Consider the following 23283-nt stretch of genomic DNA (forward strand, 5'->3'; position numbering starts at 1 on the left):
GCTCTTATTAATGCAAGAAACTACTCTCATCAAGCTGGACATACTGAGAAATCTGCCCTTATCTCCTTTTGTTCCAAGGCCTTTATTCAGAGTTCCATGATACATATTCCAGAAAACCCAGGCTTCATCTTGATCTCAGCTATTTGTTGCTGGCATTTTCTCCTTCTCTTAATGAGTCCTTGAGTCTTCCTGCCCTAATGCAAGGTCTTTGGTAGGTTTGTTTTCAGCAATGAATCTGAAGAGTTGGCTCCATCTTGTGAATATAAGTAATATGGAATCAACTTTATATACTTGTTTTTCTCTCCAAAATGAATGCCAAAGAGTACTAAAAATTTCAGGAGTACCAACTCAGAGTAGGAGGGGTAACTAGGCTCTTTATTCATTCCATGGATATTCCAGACTTTTTTTTAATTTTTATTAATTAAATTTTGTTGACAAGGTATTGTGCAAAAGGGGTACAGTTACATAATAGGACAGTGAGTACATTTCTTGTAATATCTTATACCTTTGTTTTTCTTTCCCTTCCCTAGATCAGGTAGGCATATATACAATACCCAGTGTACCAAAATCATATACAGTAGCCACGTGGCGTACGCCAAAGGAAATTCACCTAGAACTTTAAATATAACGTCAACAATAGAGTTTGCTTATCCTTGTCTTATATGATCATATATACATAGCTGTTGAGCTATTGTGATCCACTAAACATTTAGAGGAGTTGTTTGGTTTTAGATACATAATGTAAGATCGCTGACCCAAACCTGTGGACATACCATTTGACAAGAAGTTTTTTGTTTCGCAGACCTGGTCTCTACTGTCCCCTTTCCCCCCACCCCCAACAGTCATATATCAAGGAGACCATGCCCCTTTATTCTCTGTGTTCTAGGCTTGTCTCACTCAACATTATTTGTTCAAGTTCTGACCATTTCCCTGTGGATATCAATACTTTATCATTTCTAATTGCTATGTAGTATTCCATTGTGTATAGGTACCACATTTTTTTTGGATCCATTCATCTGTAGAGGGGCAGCTGGGTTGTTTCCATATTTTGGCTATTGTGAATTGTGCAGCGATAAACATGGATGTGCAGATGTCTTTTTAATATCCTGAGACCTGTTGTTCAGGATAGATGCCTAGGAGTGGTATGGCTGGGTCATAGGGTAGGTCTATGCTGAGCTTTTTGAGGAACCCCAATACTGTTCTCCAAAGAGGTTCTACTAATTTGCACTCCCACCAACAGTGGGGAAGGGTTCCTCTTTCTCCACACCCCTCCAGCATTTGTTGTTGCCTGAGTTCAGAGTATAGGCCATTCTAACTGGAGTGAGGTGGTATCTCAGAGTTGTTTTTATTTGCATTTCCTTTACTGCCAGGGATGTTGAATATTTCCTCATATGTTTCTTTGCCATTTTTATCTCTTCTCCTGTGAAGTCTCTCTTTAGTTCCTTTGCCCATTTAATCATTGGTTTACTGGGTTTGGAGGGGCTTAGTTTTTTGAGTTCTCTGTACATGACAGATATTAGGCCTTTGTCTGTTGCTGTGCTGGTGAAGATCCTTTCCCATATGGTTGGCTGTCTTTCTAGTTTGGTGGCTATGTCTTTAGCTGTGTAGAAACACTTTATTTTGTAGTAGTCCCATTTGTCAAGCCTCTCCCCTATCTATTGTGCCCCTGGGACTCTATTCAGGAAATTCCTTCCTGTGCCTATAAGTTCTAGCATATCTCCTACTCTGTCCTTCAGTAGTTTCAAGGATTCAGGTCTGATGTTGAGGTCCTTAATCCATTTTGAGTTGATCTTGGTGCATGGTGATAAGCTAGGCTCTACTTTGAGTTTTCTACATGTGGTTGCCCAGTTTTCCCAGCAGGAGTAGTTGAAGAGGCTATGATTTTTCCCATTGTATGTCTTTAGCTCCTTTGTCAAATATCAGTTGACTGTAAGAATGTGGCTTTATTTCTGGGTCTTCTCTTCTATTCCATTGGTCTTCAGGTCTGTTTTCATACCAATACCAGGCCATACATCAAATCATTTTAAGTCAAAGACCATCTGTACTGTTCACATGTCAATATGTGAACAATAATTTTGAATACATTGTAAGTTCTCTCACTCTCAGCTCACAACTGACACTGAGCCAAATCACTTTAATTGATTGAGTCAATCAATGAATTAGAGATTTCTTTTTTTCCATCCTACAATTTTCTTGAAAATACTATGCTCAATGATATTTTTGGAGAGTTTAGTATTTAAGATGAATTCTTAGGGAAAAGTAGGCTGTAACATTAAATTATTGGTAGTTTCCATAGTATGTTAAGTTACTGGTAGTTTTTCATAACACTTTCAAAAACAAGTATCTCATTTTCACAGATAAAACTAGAGAATCCTCTTATTTCAGATAACCAGACTCAGAAAAGTGCTAGGTAGTTATTACATAGTATTTTGTAGGCTACACAAAGAAGGAATCATACTCTGAAAAGAGCTTCTAATCAGGAAAACAAAAAAGGTAAACTATGGTAAATGTTTTAAAAGAAAAGATCACTTTAATTTGGCCCCAATAGAACTTATATGTTACTTAATAAAGCACAGTGCAAAATTGGGGAGTGTCAGAAGATGCTAAGAAAAAGAAGTTGAAATTAGATTTAAGACCTTCAAGTGCCCAGACAGCTGGAGGTAATAGCTGGGGGGCTCTCTGGCCTTCACACAACACAAAGTATAGTCAGATGTTTCTATATAGCCCAGATGGATTCATAAAATAAAAGTCAGAGAAAGACAGCTGGCCCAAAGGTGACTCCCTGCTTACATTTTATGACAAAGATCATATATACAGTTCTTCTCATAGACATCAAAGTTCAAAACCAGAAGAACTAAGATATATGGGAAAACATGTGATCCAGCCCCTTGGTAAATACCAGCATAAAGCAGTAGTGGTACCTGAAGAGCTCTTTACTGTGGACATTCATGAATAGCCAGTTAACATACTAAATATATCATGAAACTGTGGATTGACTACAAATATTTTCCCCAACATCAGGCTATATTGAAAAGGTAACATAGTTGCTATTTTCTGTACAGAGGCTGAAAATAGCCCAGCTGCTACATGACATTTTTCTGTAATTGCCAGAGCGCTGAGGAAAGATTTTCAGAAGAGTGGTGAAATGAGAGATGAAGAAAGTGTGTGGATGATGTTGGAGAGAGGAAATAGATGGAGGAACAGGTGAGGTGACAAGCTATGGTAGCCTATCTCCCCATCACTCCAGCTACCTGAGAGCTTGTTGACATGTGGTCTGCTTTGTCCTGAGGGTGGGTGAAGAGATACCAAAATCTTGAGTATTTAGCAGCTCTCTAGAACCCTAATGTTGTTGGTATTGATGTCTAAGAAACATAGAGTCTGAGTTGCAAGTGACTTAACCTGAGCTTTTCAGGACATGGGAAAAGACCTTCAGAGAACTATCAGGAAGTAAAAATACAAGATTCTGTGACTGACAGGTACAGAAAAATATATTCATGGTGACTCCAGCCATTTTAGGCTTGGACAATTCAGGATCGTGGCACCATTAACTGAGTCTTTGGTAAATAGAGATTATACATAAACACTTTTGCTTTTGCACATATTTTTTTCCTACTGAATTTTAAGACTACTCCTACTGTGTATGGTTGTATTTGTTCTTTGCTTTGTTTCACTTTGCTTTCCTTTTGAGCTCTCTGGAGCATTTGGGCCAAGTTCTCTATGAAACACTAAACTGACTGTTTTTCAGCTTTTGTTATCTCTGCTTACTCAGCATGTAGGCCTCCATACCACAGAGTGACAATGAGAGCCAAGGTCTGTGCCTCTATTGAGGCCCAAGGGTCAATCAAGTAGTTCACACAATGGCTGAAACTTATCACTGGAGATGAATACAGGAAATGGCTGTGCAATTTCATTTCCCATCCCAGATTCTTTTGACATGAGAGCAGGTTAGACTAGCCCTTGTCTGTGGGGTGTGTGTGTGTGTGTGTGTGTGTGTGTGTGTGTGTGTATAGGAGAGAGAGGAAGAGGAGAGGAGTTGAGAGATGAGGAGAGCTGCTGTTGTAATTCTGTGAACTGCTGTCCTTAATGCATATGGAGGTAGTGCTTAGAGCAGTTCATGGCTTTCCCCAGGAAACCATTGTAAGTGGGCCACGTGCCCAATGGTTTCTATCCCAGTTAAGTAAATAAATGAAATATGCTAATTAGCACCCTATTAGCTCACAGCAGGGAGTAATCCATGGCATTTTGATTGGAAAGAATTCTGTCATCCAAAAGGCTGGTCTGTAACAGAATGCAAACTGGCCCAATTTCCTCTCTCCCTGCCTCCTGGCAGTTGCCCAAATGTCTGAGAAGCAGACCTCACGACTGTGTGCAATTCTGAGGGTTTCACTGTGCACCATGAAAGCACCTCCTGGCCTTTCCTGAGCCTGGCACAGTGCCTCACACTGAATGTGGATTTGTGAAATTCAAAAATGCCGGCCACCACTCCAAAACACTGAGCTGGTTGGGAGGGGGCAACTCGTTTCTTTCATTATGAGACGATCTCGGTTTTTATTCTCCTGCTCTGTCAGATTCCAATCCAGGGGGCATTTCTTTTATTTTTTTTAATTTTTATTGTCAAACTGATGTACAGAGAGGTTACAGTTTCATACTTTAGGCATTGGATACATTTCTTGTACTGTTTGTTACCTCCTCCCTCATTCCCCCCTCTCCCCTCCCCCTTTCCCTTCCCCCTCCATGAGTTGTTTAGTTCATTTACACCAAACAGTTTGGCAAGTATTGCTTTTGTAGTTGTTTGTCTTTTCTACCCTGTGTCTCTCGATTTTGGTATTCTCTTTCAGTTTCCTAGTTCTAATACCAGAATACACGGTTTCTTTCACTCAGGTGGGAACGTTGCCATGGTATGGTTTAGCCAAGAAACAGTCTTCTTATGGAGGTGGTAGAACTTTGGGGTGAGGGAAGGCAAGATAGTTTAGGTTCACCTCTTTGAATTTTTATCATTTCAGCTACAGAGAAATACTATCTCCCTCCTGTTTCCAATCACTGTACCAACACTCAGACTTACCTCTTGCCTATTCTCTACTGCTCTGCAGAAAGGAAGGATTATGAGAGTAGTACAGACACTGAAGTTTTTGAAAAGGCTCAGTTGAAAAACAGCAGGTTGCCTCGTTTGCTCTTTTTAAACATCCACTTTCTCAGAGCTTTGGGGAGGGGGTGTTGAAGGGATTAGACATTATGACACATCTGTCAGGTTGCTACAGAATTTGTCAAAAATCCCCCATCAGGGAGGGAATTACACAATGGAACACAGTCATATTGTGGATAGGCTTACAAGACAGCTTCTATTCTTTATACCGAAAGTGATGAGGATTGTCATGAATTTGCTAATGGCTGTTTAGTAAAAGGGATGGAGGGAGATGATATTGTAAATCATCTGAATGTTACAGAGTTTCTGGTAGGTTTCTTTTCTTAACTTGATTCTCCTTTTTCATGATAACCCACTAACACCAAAGAGAATGGCTATGACCAGGCCATCTTGGAAGCACTTGTCTGTACCCTCTTTTGTTTATTTTCATGATTTTTTTTTTCCAGTCCTGGGCCTTGGACTCAGGGCCCGAGCACTGTCCCTGGCTTCCTTTTGCTCAAGGCTAGCACTCTGCCACTTGAGCCACAGAGACACTTCTGACCTTTTCTATATATGTGGTGCTTGGGAATCGAACCCAGGGCTTCATGTATAAGAGGTAAGCACTTTTGCCACTAGGCCATATTCCCAGCCACCCTCTTTTGTTTACTCCCTACTAAAAAGCTGATTAATATTAGAGCTAAACCACATGAGCAGAATATATGGGATGGAAGGAAATTACTCTCTTTCTTTACCTTAAAGTTTTCTTTTACCTGTGAAGAGAATCTATTTACCTTGGTAAGATATAAATTCAAAACTAACATTAAATACCAGTTGTTGCATCCACAGCATTGAACTTGAAATGAAATCTTCAGGAAAGCCAGTCAAAGTAAAACCTCACATTTGGGCTTTAGTCATAACCATTACCAAACCACACTGATTGTAATACCTGAAGAAATCGCTAGGCACCATATGACAGCAATGTCTATTAAGATTTTTTTATTCTGCTTTAGAAAATAAAGCACATTACCTAAATGACTCAAATGACAAGGAAAAAAATAAAAGAAACAAACCAACCCTAAAATCCATCTGTTAATTCACATATGGGCTTCTGGAACCGAATGTCTTGTTTCTGTATGTAGTTGGAGGGGGTGGGAAGGAAGAAAAGAAAAAAGAATGGAAGGAAGAAAATGTGATTCTTTCCTTAAATGTATAAAAGATAGAAAGGCAAACAGGAGAACTGAACAGGAAGTGGGACCTCAGAGACAACACAAAGCTTCAAGTTAGCCAAGCCCTACACTCCACTGCTGGAAAACTATGTTCCTGGACAAGTGCTCTATAAATCTAGGCACGTTCTGTGTGCAATATAGACTTTGCAGATTTGGCAAATCTACCTATCTTGAGCTGGAAAACAGTTCAGTGAGGCATTAAAAGAGAAAAGATATGAATCCAAATCACAAAGCTTGGCAGTACCAGGCAAACATAAGTGAGCCATTTGCCTTTGTCCTTCCAGCCACACCACCAGCCTGGCTGGCAATCTGAAGACTTACAACTTAGTAAAAAGGTTTCTTCTGTCTTGTATATATCCGATGAAGACTTTCTACCTTGACTATACAGTTTGGTATCAAATGACCACATAATGTGGGTAGAGATTTAAGTGTTTTTACATATTCGGGGGTGACTAAAGAATACTTTTCCTTGATATTTACATGTTCCAAATACCTGTCTCATTTTAAACTTGGATTTCTAAAGGGAAAATTCATAAGTTGGCAGTGGGGGCAAATGTTGGAAATGAAATTTCTATTGACACTTTAATTCCATTTGGCTACAAGGCCACTCAAGATGAAAATTATCCCCACTGCAGTTCCTATTGACAGATTACAGGCAAACATTGCCTGTACCTGGTAATTCTACCTGCTAATTACTTGGAAAGATCAGTACTCAACCACTGACCTGAACATTTCATGAATTTGAGCACCTATTAGGGAGGGGTAGGGGATGACTTTCAAAATCCACACAGTAAAGTTGACTGTTAGTCAGGAGCTGTTGAAATCCTATCAAAAATATTCTCACAGCACAATGAAGCTTTTTAGGCAGTCAATCTCCCCAAGATATTTGCCTTTGCCAACAGTTACAGCAATAAGGAAAACTTTATTACTGGTATGGCTATTTTTTAATGCTGAGAATAAAAAGTCACAGAACTGTTCGCAGGCTTTGCCAAGTGGCAAATGCACAGTGAATTGCAGATAAGAGAAGCCTTTGGACTCTAGCCCTAAAATGATACTTAGAGTCGCATGTATATCTTTTTGGACAGAAGAGAGAAGAAAAGGCTTGGGGGAGGATAGAAGAGAGTAAGATGCCAAGAAAGGCTAAGAAGCACTGAGACACGCTAACATTTTTACTCCATTTTCTCTATACCCATAGAATAACATCAAGTGACATCCAAGAGCCTCTCCCATGACCATGGCAGACATTGAAGGTAATAATGGCTCTAGCTTGAACCAACTAACCCCGGAAGGCCTTCCTATCCATGCAGGAGCAGCATTAGTGGGGTATCACCGGAGAACACAGATGTGAACAACTTCACAGAACCCACACAAGACACTATTTGAGGGAAGAGTAATTTGTTCATTCAATTGACATTTGCTGAATACTCATTAGGTGCTAGAAGCTGGAGAAGCATGATGCTTGTGAATGTTTTAGTGACAAACAAAACTGCAGTGAGACAAAAAGATCTGTTTCCTGCTTCCAGAAAGGAATAACTATCTTTATCTTGTTACTTTGTACTTGGAAAAGGCTATCGTATTGCATTCTCTCTATGTCCTTCAGTTGAGAGCTGGGCTCTGGTGGCTCATGCCTGTAATCCTAGCTACTCAGGACTCTGAGATCTGAGGATCACAGTTCAAAGCCAGCCCAGGCAGAAAAGTCCATGGAACTCTTATCTCTAATTAGCCAGTAAAAAGCTCTAAGTGGAGCTATGGCTTAAAAGGAAGGAGAAGGAGAAAGAAGAGGGAGGAAGAGGTAGAGGAGGAAGAGGAGGAGAAAGGAGGGGAAGAGGAAGAGGACAATTGACAACAAGGAGGAGGAGGAGGAGAAAAAGTTACAGTTGAGGAAATTGAGCCAAAATTAAGTTCAGTATGTTGATCCCAAGCTACCAGGCCCACAGACTCTGCTGTTTGTAATCTTGCACACTTGTAAGTTTTAAGAGAGTTAATTTAGTTAAAATCCATGTCACAGGTCTCTAAGAGCCCATGTAAGTACTATCCCCACTCAAAACACGTTCACCTGCTGATGCACAGTGTCACCAGAGACATATAAACAAACACACCTGAAGCTATAAGTCATTCATTAATGGAAGCTGACACTGGGGGGTTGAAGGTCTAAATTTCATAATTGTCAAAAGCATTTTTGTACCGTTTTCAAGAGAATTTTGGAGCTTGTTCTTGTCTCTGGAAGAAATTCTAATAGAATACTATTTTGTTAATTGTGTTTGAAACAGATTTTTTGCTGGGGAATCAAACCCAGGGCTTCATGTATATGAGGCAAGCACTCTTGCCACTAGGCCACATTCTCAGCCCCTGAAACAGCATTATTTATAAAGGCAAAGTCCAGATAATCAATTGTATGAAGAACAAAGAGAAAAATATGCTGTATCTCGAGAGGTAGTATTACGTAGTCATTAAAAGTAATTGCCAATAGTTTCATGGTGCTTACTGCTATAGTGCTTACTGTGCACCAAATACTCTTCAAATCTCTACACACTTATTACTTCATTTAGTCTTTGCAATAACCCCATGTACTACTATCATGTCTCCCTTAATGTGTGAGTAAAACTAAGCAAAACAGAAGCAACATCATACCTAAAGTCATGTAGAAAGAGAGCAGACAGGACTGAAGTCCAGGTAAACCGGTTTTGTAGTTTGTATTCTTAATTGCTTTAGTGCCTCTTAGCCATTCAATACAAACCTTTGGAGACAAGTTTATGTACATTTGACCTACAGACCAAAAGAATATTCGCTTCAGGAGGAAAAAAGATGGAATTCAAGAATCCTATTTGGGACATTGAATAAATTGCCCTTAAAACACATCAGCTTGAAGCAATTAACATCTATCATCTCAGTCTCTGCAGTTCAGGAAGTTGGGAGTGTTTGCAGTCAATGATTCTGGCTGACAATGTCCCATGAGGCTACAGCCAGGCTCTTGGCCAGGGTTGCAGTCATGTGACAGCTGGGCAGGGGCTCCAAGACCTGGATTTAAGAAGATTCACTCCTGCAGCTGGTGGCAGAAGGCCTGTTATCATTTGTCTTTTGACAATGCCCCAATTCCTTGCCATATGGCCCAGTTATCCTTACACAGTGACAGCTGGCCAAGTGAGGGTGGCTCATACCTGTAAGCCCAGCTATTCAGGAGGCTGACATCTGAGGATTAAGATGTAAGGGTAGCCTAGGCAGACAAACTCAAGAGACTTCTATCTCCAATTAAACAGTACAAAACTGAATGTGGAACTGTGGTTCAAGTGGTAGAGCACCAGCATTGCGCCAAAAAAAAAGCCAAAGCAAGAGTGCAAGGCCCTGAGTTCAAGCCCCAGTACTGGCCCACATGCTCCCTCCTCCTCCTCCTCCTCCTCCTCCTCCTCCTCCTCCTCCTCCTCCTCCTCCTCCTCCTCCTCATTTTTCTTCTTCTTCTTCTTTTCTTCTCTCTCTCTCTCTCTCTCTCTCTCTCTCTCTCTCTCTCTCACACACACACACACACACACACACACACACACACCATAAAGTAGCAGCTGGAATGCACAAGAGCAAGTTATGGAAGAGAAAAGAAAGAGGCCTGAAACTCTCTATGACTCAGACTGAGGACTCATATTCTCATTGTCACAGCATTCTATTGTTAGGATAAATATATTTATTAGGATAAATATATAAATATATTTATATATGCAATATATAAATATAATATATATATACAATTCATAAAGTACAGAGCTGAGGGAAAGAGAACTAGCTTCTGCCTTTTGAAAGAAAAGTTGCAATAGAATTTGTTGATATTTTAAAATCACCTCAGCAACCATATTAAGTCTGTGAGGATGGGTTGGTTCTTTACCTATTGGTAGTTGTACTTTATGTCTTTTTATAAAACTCATGGAAAAAGAAATTTGTATTTTTACAAACATCTCTAATTTAATAATTCAGATACATTTTAATTAGATATTTCCAAAAGTCAAATTTATCTCTATCAGTTACGCCTCTGGATCTTCATTATAGCCTCTGTAAATTATAGTCAATCCTTAAATGCCTGAGATAAACCTGAAAGCACAGGGCATTCTGATGTCTACCTACTAGCCTGGCAGACCTCGGCATCTGTCTAACTACCCTTGAAATCACTAAGATTATACAAATAAGATGATTGGTTGGTATAGATTTTGTCAATTTTTTCTCAAGGACACTGCCTATTATAATGTCTCTTGGTGCCTTCTATAAGCAGTTCCATCAGGAAATATCTTACAAAATGAACTCCTTGGGGGGAAAAATGGTTCCCTAAAGAATCAGTGTGCTTATTCATCTCTCAGATACAAAGCTAAGCATGTTTTCTTTCTTTGTCCTGGCTGCACAGAAACTCACAGTAATATGCTGTCTTTTGCAGTTAGCATAGGTCTTTTCCTTTATATGATTCTGATTTTACCATGATGCAATCTTATCTTACATAAGTCCTTTATTTAAAGGCATGAAAGGTCTTTTTTATTTTTTAGAGAAAAAAACGGTATAACTATTGTTTTACTACTTAGCATAAGGTCAATTTTGACAAGATCTTTAAATACATAGTTAGAGTCCAGTGAAAGAATTTTTACTGCTGGGCACCAGTGGCTCATGCCTATAATCCTAGCTACTCAGATGGCTGAGATCTGAGGATCAGAGTTCAAAGCTAGCACAGGCTGAAAGTCAGTGAGATTCTTAACTCCAATTAACCACAAGAAAATTAGAAATGGTACAGTAGCTCAAGTGGTAGAGTTCTAGGCTTGAGCTGAAGAGCTAAGGGACAGTGTCCATTCCTAGGGTTCAAGCTCCCTAACTGACCAAAAAAAAAGATTTTTTATGATCTTTTTAAGTGAAAGAAGTACAATTGGCTGACATTTTTTCTAGATAGGGGTATTTGGGACATCTTTTGGGAAGCAAGACTTAGTACTAGTATTGGGAAAGTTTACTTAATATAAAGCTAGTTGCTGTCCATGTTTGGGAGGGGTGTGTGTGTGTGTGTGTGTGTGTGTGTGTGTGTGTGTGTATCATGGGGATATGGGATCCTGGAAATAACTAAGTCTGAATGGTCAAGCTACAAATTAAGATATTACATGTTTGGTTTATTACTACAATTTAAACTAGAAATATAAGTAACTATATTATATCCTTGCAGCTATAGAGATGTACTTTTTCGAAAACATACCTAGATTTAGAATGTATTTGGGAGATTACATGTGACATTACTTAACTTGGAAGAATATCTTTGAGCAATGTTTTCTAAACTTTGTGGGAGGGCCTTGTCAGAACAATAGAGTTCAAACCATACCATTGGGTGGATGAGTATTTCTCTGGAGGAAATGAAAGTTTCCACTCTCCATCATATTACCCCATAGGAAATAATATGGCCTTAGATGGAGGGAGGGATGGAAAATACCTCTCACATTCTGAGCACTCAGACAGGTAATAGTCTAAGAAAAGTTCTGAGAGACCTAGAAATTTCCATGAGGTACAGAGCTTTCACTGCTTGGGAGCAGATGGGGAGCAAGACAAGACCTTTGGAAAGAGCCTATAAACTTCCAAAGTAATCACTATTGGAAGCAATTTAAATCGCTTTTGTTTCTGAGATGGTATCTGCCTACTTTTCCATGACTGGCCTCACATTTCTTGGGTGAAATAATTCCCATGCCTCAGACTCTGAAATAGCTGCAATTACAGGAACATACCACCATACCCATTTGTGTTTCTTCCCTGGTCCCTTACTAAGACTTTTAAATAATTAAGTAAGATAATATGAAGGAATGGTGCATATTTGTTTGGGTGGATGGATGGATGGATGGATGGATGTGTCTAACTTGCTAATGTTATTTGTCATAGTAATAACAAATATTTCTATTTGTCTCCAAGATAATTTCCTCAAAATAGAAAATAGGAATACAAGGACTTATACATGAGTGATGCTTGACAAAGGCAAGCAAATGATATGTTCACCTTGACAGAGAGAGAGTAATAATTATGTTAACTGTTCAAATAGGTTTTTCGGCAATTCAAGGATACAAGGAGCAACTCAGATTAAAACTCAGTAGGCAGTTAATTATTGATGGGCTTTTTGATGTTAGGAAATACCTCATAAATGTTGTTGCAGAAGGGGAGGATGGACTATCAGTATTTTAATGAATGGTTCCTACAAGAGCTACAAGCAGAGGTGTTGAAGGGCAAATTAGTTAAGACCTGGGACCCTGGGTAGCATCTTGGTCAGCAAACTAAAACCAGATAAAAAAGATATTGTTTTAAAGATCTTGCCTCTGCCCTTCTCTAGGCGTTTAATTTTCGCTAACCATCTCAGGACCCTAGGTAGCTTTGCAGAAGGGACCTGACTAAGAATTAGCAAAAGGGGTAAACTCGCAAACCAATTAAAATAAGGGCAACCAACCAGATCACAGTATTGAATAAAAGAACCCATAGACTCAAAGCCATGAGGACAAAGAACCTAAAACAGGACAGGTGAGTGGAACAGTAGAGGCCTTTTACTTACCATACTTGTTCTCCATTATGCTGGACTTCATTCACCTTGGCAGTTAAACTGCAACACTGGTAGACCCTGCCTACCACTCACCTGTAATATTGGCAGGCCCTGCCATGCACTAAGTGATAACACTGGTAAGCATGAGCAAAAATGGATCTGAAACACTGACAGGCATTGTCTAGCACTGAACTGAAACGTGAGCAGCACTGCCTACCACTGAGCAGTAACACTGACAGACACTGCCTACCACTGAGCTCCAACACTAAGCAAATCTACAGGACTATAGCAGCTCTAGCAGTTGCTGCCAGCTGCATAGCCAGAAGGGCTGTGTGGGTTTTGCCCACTGTAAACAACAGAAAAAAAAATTCCCTATCAGTATGTCACTTCCCATTGGCTCTTCACATTTTTTAATGTGCTGATCAAAAAGAATATTTCTACCCTGTATTAAATGAGCTACATGGGTAAAAACTCATTTAATACTAATAACAGTCTTAACAGGTTGCAGATTGGGACAACAAGACCTCAGTCTGGTTGAAGAAAATAGCTTCACAAGGTCTCACAGCTATGAACTCATCACAGTCAAGTGTTTAGACCCAGGCAATCTAGCACCTGTGTCCTAACCATGGTAATATATTGCCTCTAGCTCTTGACAATGCTGCTTTCTTACCCTCTTCTGCATTCAACTTAATTTTATTAAATCTGACTCCCACTTGTTTTCAGTTGGAGGAGGGAGTGGTAGTGGTATGGGAGTTAACCAAGTACATGCTCAGTGCAAAGCAGAACTGAGAATGAAAAAGTCTTTAAAGAAGTTATTTACTGAGCTCAACATCCATTTTCCATTCCTCCTCAACAACAGAATCATCTATAACCCAGATCCTGGCTGAAAAGAACATTTCTCAGTTTTCTCATCAGACAAGTGTGGTCATATAATCAATTTTGGTCAATAAGACTTAAGCAAAAGTACCCTGACATGCACAAGGAGCATGCTGGTCTTCTTCCCTTTCTCCCACTTAAACTTCAATTAAGACATCATGAACTCTATATCTGTCATGACCCATTAGATAACGTTAACAATGGAAGCCATAGACTTAGTGAAACAGAAAGACAGGAACCTAGAATTACACTAATACTGTATAGTCATCAACAATGACAGATTTCATTATTTTGTGTGTAAATTGGTTATTATTATTATGCAGTTGTACAAAATGGTTATAATTCTATAAGTCAGGTTATGACCATAATGCTTCTTGATCAGTCACTCCTTCCTTTGCTCTCCTCTATTTTCTCCCCCAAGTTACATAGTTCACCTGTTTTATATAATGTACATTGAATATAATGACTGCATTTGCTCACCCTTCCTCCTTCTATTCATTTGTTTTCCTTTTATTCCCCCCCAAATATGTTTCTACTTCCTGGAACTAATTTTGATAAATAGTACATTTGTTGTTCAGAAAAGTTACACCTTTTACTTCGTCCCCTAAGTATACCATCCTTTAGTCAGTTTGTGTGTAAATGCATTAGTTTATATCTAGCTTCCACATATGAGAGAAAAAAATGCACCATTTGTTTCTCTAAGCCTGGCTTATATCATTTAACATGCTATTTGCTAGATGTACCTATTTCCTTACAAATGACATGTTACTCTTTCTAATGGATGAGTAAAATTACATTGTGTATATGTACCACATTTCCCTGATCCACTTATTCGTTGTAGGGAGTCTGGGTTATTTCCATAACCTGGCAATTGAGAATAGTGCAAACATGACCATGGGTGCAAAAGAGTTGTTAGTGTTTGCTCACTACTTGTAATGCTCTTGGATACCAAGAATGGTATCACTGGACCATAAGGTAGTTCTATATTTCACTTTTTGAGGAATCTACCAAATGGAAAGATTTATTTCTTATGTATGAGGTTGAAATAAACTCTTGTTTGTATCAGTGTTGCTTTAGGATTTCATGTTAAATAAAGTCAAGGACTAGCCAGGATTATCACGCACAGTTGTACTGTTTTTAATGCCCTAAATTATCTGGGTGATTGAGAGGGGTACGGGGCTCAAATCCAACCTTCATTTCCCTCAACTAACCATGGATCCCACTATGGAATGGAGTTCACTAAGTACAAAGGAGATATTGTTTTCCAATCCATTCAAAGGCTCAGTCTACTCATCACAGACTAGCTCTATCTAGAGAGGGCAACTTTTGATGATTCACACAAGGTACTCATTGGACTAGCCATGGCTTCATTTTACTTCACAAGAGAGCTGTTCTAGGATGTGAGGTTACACAAGACTTCTGGAGAAGAAATCATTCAGAGAAATAATGACTACTGGTGTTAACTTGTACAATTTATAAGCATTTTCTCCTCTTACAAAAAATAACTTGGAGAAGAGGGATCCAACAAAGAATTAGACTTCCTGTGATAAATAAGACAGGGGTTTAAAGTAATTTGTATTTAAAAAATAAGCAAGAGAGGGTGTCTTTATTTTTTTTAATCATAGATGTGTGTGCTTTCATTTCATTTAATTCTCAAATATATATTATAATTTGTGTTATTGTCCTGGTTTTACAGAAGAGAGCAACCTGAGAGCTTATAGACAAGTTGTTAAAGTCACAGCTAAGAAAGTCAGAATTTTAACCCAGGTCTGTCTGCCTCACTGCTGAAGCTGAGCACATAGCCATAAATGCTGAGTTCCACCCAACTCCACCTAAGTTTTCATATGTCCAAATTTGTGAAGTCCAAAATCTGGGAGACTTGTGAGAACTAGATAACAACTCAAGGAGTCTAGATGATGTATAAGAACAGTTTTGTGTAGAGTAAGGAGAACACCTGATTTCTTTTTTTGGCTACTTCTGTTCCAGAACTGTTCCTCAGATGTGTGAAGGAATCAGGATCCTGCTCAGTGTAACAGAGCCCTCCAAGCTTCAAGAAGTCAGTCTCAGAGCTCTCCACGGGAAAAGACAAGTCCTCTCTAATGAAATTTCTCCTCTCAAGATGTAGCTTCCTTCCCCCTGGTGATTGCCTCCAGTTCTTCTTAGGAATCATACTATTCTAAGTTATTTTTAAGGCAGTATTAATGTTTTATGACTCATTTCCTAGTTTCCTGCTGGAAAAAAAATCACAGCCCAGGCATTTTTCCTCCAATACTGCAAATAGCTGATTTGTAATTTAGAGAAGTATATTTTATTGTGAATGAAGATGTACAAGGAAAAAGAAATAATTTCTGTTTTCTGTTTCTTATTTGCTCAGTTTAACCTAGGGCTCCTACTCTGTGTGTATGTATATGTGGAGAATATTTTCACACAACTATAAAATTTACCATGGAGAGTCAGAGAGTTGTTTTTGAACAATTTTTGCCTCCAAAAGTTGACTCAAGATCACTTCAGGAATGTGCCCTGGGCTCCCTTACTTCTTTTTGGAAATCTCTGTGGATCATTTTCAGCATCTAACAGGCACTCCCACATGAATAATCATATGAAATAATATGTATTTTTCCCTCCAAATAAAAGCCCATTCTCAATAAAAGAAATGCTAATAAAATTGCTCTTACATTTAGATGAGATCAACCAACCATGTTTCTGATAATAAGCATTACTAAAGGAAAAAAAAAAGCCTAGCTATGAAATAGCCATGGGTTATGAGAGACACTAAAGGAAAAAAAAAAGCCTAGCTATGAAATAGCCATGGGTTATGAGAGACATGAGCTCTTAACATCTCCCTGTGAATGACACTAGGATCTGTCCCCCAGAGCTCTGCTCATCCACACACAGCAAGCCAGTCACTCCCTATGTCTATGCCTGGAACCATTCCTCTAACCCCACTCAAGAGGCAGCAAAAGATTTTTCTGCAAATTAATTGGTGCAAACTTCCCTAAAACCAAAAAATAATGAAACAAATACTGGAGACTCATTTTTTCCAAGAGTTGAGACCTGATGGTAGAATTAAGTAGCTAAACATAGTGAAAACTATAAAAACCATTACACCTTATTTTTCAGAAGTTCTATTTCAAAGTTCTATATTGGAAAATTTGCACTGATTTCCATGTATCTCTCTCTCTACATAGATATCTACATATAGATATGGAAATTAGTACAAATATGTTTGTACTAATTAGTACAATATAGATATATAGAGATAGGTAGATATATGGAAATTATATGTATATATGCATGCATATATACATATGGATACATATGCATATGTATATACATATACTATACATATATATGAAAATTTATTTTCTTGTGTTAGAAAACAATATTTTGAGAAGGTAAGGACTGCCTTCCTTAAGTTTAAGTTCCAAAGATTAAGACCTTCTTTCAATGACAACAATTATTGAATGATACCTTTATGCCAATTGCATGTGTATTATTTCACTGATACATTAAGTAATACCTACCTAATGTTGTGACTTCTGTCATTACTATCATTTTAGGGAGAAGGAACTTGATGTTCATAGGCTTCATGGTCACACAGATGAGACAGACTTGTCTGGAGATAACACTTGAGTTTTAGATTCTGAATCTTGCATTTTGAGAGGCTTTGTCTACACTAATTTTCTGAGAGACTGGAGGTATGGATAGTGTGAGGCGATGTGCCAAGGCAAGGACTGAAGTTGTAGAAGAATCTCTAGTGATACCACGTTCTTTGGACATCAGTATTCGAGGGAGCAAATTTCTTAGTGTGCTGTCTTTGCATAGTAGTTTAAAACAGCACATTTCCTTTGTAATAACCTTATAACAAACTAGTGCACATTTTTCCATAGACCAAAGTGATAAAATTATCAGCTCATGAATGATCACAACAACTTATAGATTCCTACTGAGCAAGGCAGTATAAAGTTCAATATACTGAAGCTATTACATTGAGGTTCTTGTTCTTATTATGGAGACATAGCATCTCAATGTCTTCAAACAAAAGTGGTTTCGCAGTCCTTTATTTAGCAAACTACATTATAATCTCAGGATAATTTTAAATTAATGTATTTTTTTCTATCCAGTCATCATTTTCTGAGGTCTTTTCAGTGTCAGGCCTTCTTTTACTCACTGAGGATGCTGCCAGTGCAGGTTCCTTCCTTCCAGAGATCCTAAAAGCTACAAGAACACACTGATAAGTGTGCATGTGTGCATGCATGTCTGCATGCATGTGGGTATGTTTGCACATGCCAGTACCAAGGCTTGAACTCAGTCTTTTTTTTTTTGTGCCAGTCCTGGGCCTTGGACTCAGGCCCTGAGCACTGTCCCTGCCTTCTTTTTGCTCAAGGCTAGCACTCTACCACTTGAGCCACAGCGCCACTTCTGGCCATTTTCTGTATATGTGGTGCTGGGGAATTGAACCCAGGGCCTCATGTATACGAGGCAAGCACTCTTGCCACTAGGCCATATTCCCAGCCTTGAACTCAGTCTTATACTCTCAGATTTTGCTCACTGACTGTGCCCTATCACTTGAGCCATGCCTTCAGTTTGACATTTTGCTAATTGATAGGAGATAAGAGTCTCTTAGACTCAAGGAGATCAGTATTCTGGCATTAGAAATAACAGGCACAAAACTTCTGAGGTAGGACTTGGAATTCTACAAAGTAGGAAAGAGCAAAGAATTGCTAAATTTGAAGGAGAGAGAAAAATAGAAAAGGATGAAGGAGTGAGGTGGAAAAGTAGTGAAAGTTATGCCACAGCATCACAGGCCATATGATACATGAGCCTAACTTTCAAACTACTGTATGGCACTGAGCAGGTGTCATTTATAATCTGACATGTTTTATTAAAGAATCTGGCTATTATATCAATACTAGATGGTAATACCTAATGATAGGTGGCAGCCACCCTGTGAATTAAAGGTGATCATGGTTCTGAATGTTAATCACATTAATTGTTTGCATTTCCTTTCTCCACACCCACAGAAAAATTGAAACAAGGTAATTTTGAACATGCCATAGAGGGAAAATACAGGACTACATGAATTGTACACAGACATAAAGTTAAATTAGGAATACAAACTTTAGTATTATACATGTTTCTATTGATATCACCATAGAACAAAATAACATTTCTGTTCTGTACAGGCAAAAGACAGCCCAAGGCACTCAAAAAAAATCCCAAACTCCCATTTGCCCTATATGATCAGTTAAAAAAAATCCTAAATAACAGCACCACAGAAATGGTCCAACTGCACAGTGATTATTGATCAGCCTCAGGTTAAAGTCAGCACAAAGGAAAGAGAAAATGGTTGGCTACAAACAAGAAGACTGAGGTGAATGAAAGCAAATTGGATCCATAAAAAATTAACATTTCAGACCTACTAAGTACCAGCATCTCTACAAATGTGATCTTGCTTTACTGGAACAACATCCCTGAATGGAAAATGAGAATCAACTATGTTCAATAACTACTCAAGGTCATGCAATTGATGAGTGGCAAAGCAGACATTGAAGTCTAAGCTCTTTTTTCTTCTCTTTCTCCAAAGCTTGGGGTTTTTATATGCAACATCAAGTTGAACTGATGGCGTTGGCAGAGTGACAGTGAGAAGATTGTCCTAAATAAATGTGAAAATAAATCTTATCTATCCATTACTCAAGTTTTATAAGCAAGCCATCATCCCTGTGGCAGCATTGAGCTGCAGCAGAGAAATCTCAGTGCACACATAAGGAAGCATCATTCTAGTTTATGATGCTCTGTACCTGCATGCTGGATTGGAGGGTGAATGTGAAGGAGGAATCTCCTGCTTCAACTATCTTACTTGGTGCTAAAATGGCAGGGGGCAGGGGGGGCGTGGAACAACACTCGTGCAGAAAAGACCTCTCAGAGTGTATGTTCTAATTTATTTGGGAAATATTATTTTGTTTGGTCTCTACCTAGTTTAACATTCTACAGGAAAATCTAAATTGTGCAATATTTTTAAAATACTTGCATGAGTCCACCTTTGTAAATGTCATCATCACAGAATACTGAATAATCAAGCATCAATTATGTTCTAGTATCTATGGTAAATTGACAAATAAATTTCTAAGTTCTATAATTACATCATAGTTGTGTGTGTGTGTGTGTGTGTGTGTGTGTGTGTGTGTGTGTTCTTTCTTTGTTTCTGCAGGGGAGAAGGGTTTGAACTCATGGCTTTTTCACTCAAGGTTACTTAGTTTTCTACCACTTGAGCCATGCATTCAGTTCCAGCTGTTTGCTGGTTAATTGGAGATAAAAGGGTTTTCTACCTGGGTTGGTTTTGAACCACAATCCTCAGACCTCAACCGTTTGAGTAGCTAGAATTACAGACTTGAGTCACTAGCATGTGGCATATCAGACTCTCAATAACAAATACTGAAAGAAGTCTCCACAAGCTAAATTATATATGAGAATTTATTGCCTTTGGAATTTGAAAATACATGATATATGAATTTTGGCCCTTCATCTTTCAGTAGTCTTGCATCTTGTTTTCATTCTCTTCAGTCTGGTTATTATTAAGTATAGAGAGTTTTCAACACACTATGGTATATTAATTTCCATTGGCCAAATATCAACTGGAATGACAACATTTTATGTGTGGTTGGCATGTTATGTGGAAGTTGCTAAGGTTTCTTGATGTTCTCTCAAACTCAGACAGGCTTGGGTGTGGAGAGATGAGAGAATCTCATCAAGGTCCACTTTTACCCCTCTGGCTTATCACATCCTGGCTCCATCATCATCTCCAGAATTAATATTTGGACGCCCTCCAAAGGAATGTTCTCTATGGCAAGTTCCCAATTGAGCTTCAAGTCACGCTGCTGGAATTATACAGGACAGAAGAGAGCGTGGATTTATCTTGAACGATTAAGACAAGGGTGTGCTCTATTTCCAGAGCTCTGTGTATAAGACACTAATCCTGCCTGCCTGAGGAGAATTAAATCAGGCCAAGGTGGCCAAACTGCCAAACTAGGCAGCTCTGACACTAGGCAGAGATCTCCCTGGGGAAGACTGATGTGGAGAACTTGGCAAAAAAAAAAAAAAAAAAGACACCCACAAAGCTGATGGTGAGCTATAATACATTATGAGATGAATTCAGTGTTGATTTTTTTTTTCAATTTTTTATTATCAAACTGATGTACAGAGAGGTTACAGTTTCATACATTAGGCATTGGATACATTTCTTGTACTGTTTGTTACCTTGTCCCTCATACCCCCATCCCTCCTCCCCCTTTCCCTCCCCCCCCAGGTGTTCAGTTCACTTACACCAAACACTTTTGCAAGTATTGCTTTTGTAGTTGTTTTTCTTTTTTTTTTTTACCCTGTGTCTCTCAATTTTGGTATTCCCTTTCAATTTCCTAGTTCCAATACCAGTATACACAGTTTCCAATATACTCAGATAAGATTACAGAGATAGTGTAGGTACAACCACAGGAAGGTGATACAAGAATATCATCAATAATAGAAGCTACAGATATACATGGGTCGTTGAAAGTAGTTACACCTGTGATATAACAATTGTTTCCATAACATGGAGTTCATTTCACTTAGCATCATCTTATGTGTTCATAAGAGTATAGCTATTGGGCCTTGTGATGCTCTGCTATGACTTGCCTAAACCTGTACTAATTATTCCCAATAAGGGAGACCATAGAGTCCATGTTTCTTTGGGTCTGGCTCACTTCACTTAGTATAATTTTTTCCAAGTCCTTCCATTTCCTTACAAATGGGGCAATGTCATTCTTTCTGATAGAGGCATAAAATGCCATTGTGTATATGTACCACATTTTCCTGATCCATTCATCTACTGAGGGGCATCTGGGTTGGTTCCAGATTCTCGCTATGACAAATTGTGCTGCAATGAACATTGTTGTGCTGGTGGCATTACTGTGATTTTGTTTGTGGTCTTTTGGATAGATACCCAAAAGTGGGGCTGCTGGGTCATAGGGGAGTTCTATATTGAGCCTTCTGAGGAATCTCCATACTGCTTGCCAGAGTGGCTGAACCAGTTTACATTCCCACCAACAGTGAAGTAGGGTTCCCTTTTGGCCACATCCCCTCCAACAATTGTTATTGTTAGTTTTCTTGATATATGACATTCTTACTGGGGTGAGATGGAATCTCCATGTTGTTTTGATTTGCATTTCTTTTATGGCCAGTGATGTAGAGCATCACATTCAGTGTTGAATTTTAAAGCTAAAAAAGAGCTATATCCACTTTTTATTTTAGCCATGCAGACAGAGTAGGTGCTTTTACTAAAGACATTCCATTGTTAATTATAAAGTAGATCCTGGACTCCACGTTTAAAATCACAGCACCAGCCACCTAGAGCCATTATTAACAACCTATAGTGTATTTCACAAAGCTCTATTCTATAAGATGTATCAAAGACATGCCTGTGAAAGTCAAGTTGCTGTTGTCATAACAAATACCTGAGATAAAGAAGTCTGTATACATGAAGCCTTGGGTTCGGATTCCTCAGAACTACATATACAGAAAAATCTAGAAGTGGCACTGTGGCTCAAGTGGTAAAGTGCTAGCCTTGAGCAAAAAGAAGTCAGGGACAGTGCTCAGGCCCTGAGTTCAAGCCCCAGGACTGGTTAACAAGAAAAAAGTTAACAGGGATCTTGGCTGTTGCTCTTAGTTCAGTGGTCTCTGTATGTATATATGGGGCGTGTGTGTGTGTTTGTGTGTGTGTGTGTGTGTATGCCTGTGAGAAAGAGACAGAGACAGAGACAGAGGTAGAGTGAAAGAGACAGAAAGGAGAGTTTTTCAGCTCTGCACAGCATATGCTTGAGAGTACTGAAAAGCCACTTTTAATGAGCACAACAAACTCAGATTTCTGTCTAACTCAGTATCTGGGGTGGGCACATGCAAGATGATCCTGCACAGCCATAGTGTAAAAAGCAATGAGGTGCTCCAGCAGTGATGAGAGTACCCAGAATGTAGCTGTAAGGAGCTTCCACTTTAATTTGGGGGCAGTGGAATATCAGGATCATTAAAATTAATAGCAGATTATAGGTTTTTTAAATAAATATATGCATTGTTATAAATAACTGAGTAAATATACTGAAAGTTGAATGAGGAATGGGACAGTTAAATAGGCTGAAATATTCCCATGTAACTACTTAGTAATTACCAAAGGAAAAAAGGAATTGTCCACAGCAGAAAATTGACAGAAATCACCCTAACTAATCAATTGTTAACCTCGTGAGAAACTGGGAGAATACCATGCTGCATGGGGAGATGTGGTCAGACCCACAAAGGAGTATCCCTTCTGAAAACACTTAAAAAGCTGACTCTAATCATGGAGATATAATGAATGAGCACAAAATGATGTCCATTTAATAAAAACTAACCTTCGCTCATCTATTGAGAGGCATTTGAGTTGGTTCCATATTTTGGCAATGACAAATTGTGCTGCAATGAACATTGTTGTGCTGGTGGCTTTAGTATATTCTTGTTTGTAAACTTTTGGG

Source organism: Perognathus longimembris, chromosome 7 (genome assembly GCF_023159225.1).
Source record: "Perognathus longimembris pacificus isolate PPM17 chromosome 7, ASM2315922v1, whole genome shotgun sequence".
Classification (NCBI taxonomy): domain Eukaryota; kingdom Metazoa; phylum Chordata; class Mammalia; order Rodentia; family Heteromyidae; genus Perognathus; species Perognathus longimembris.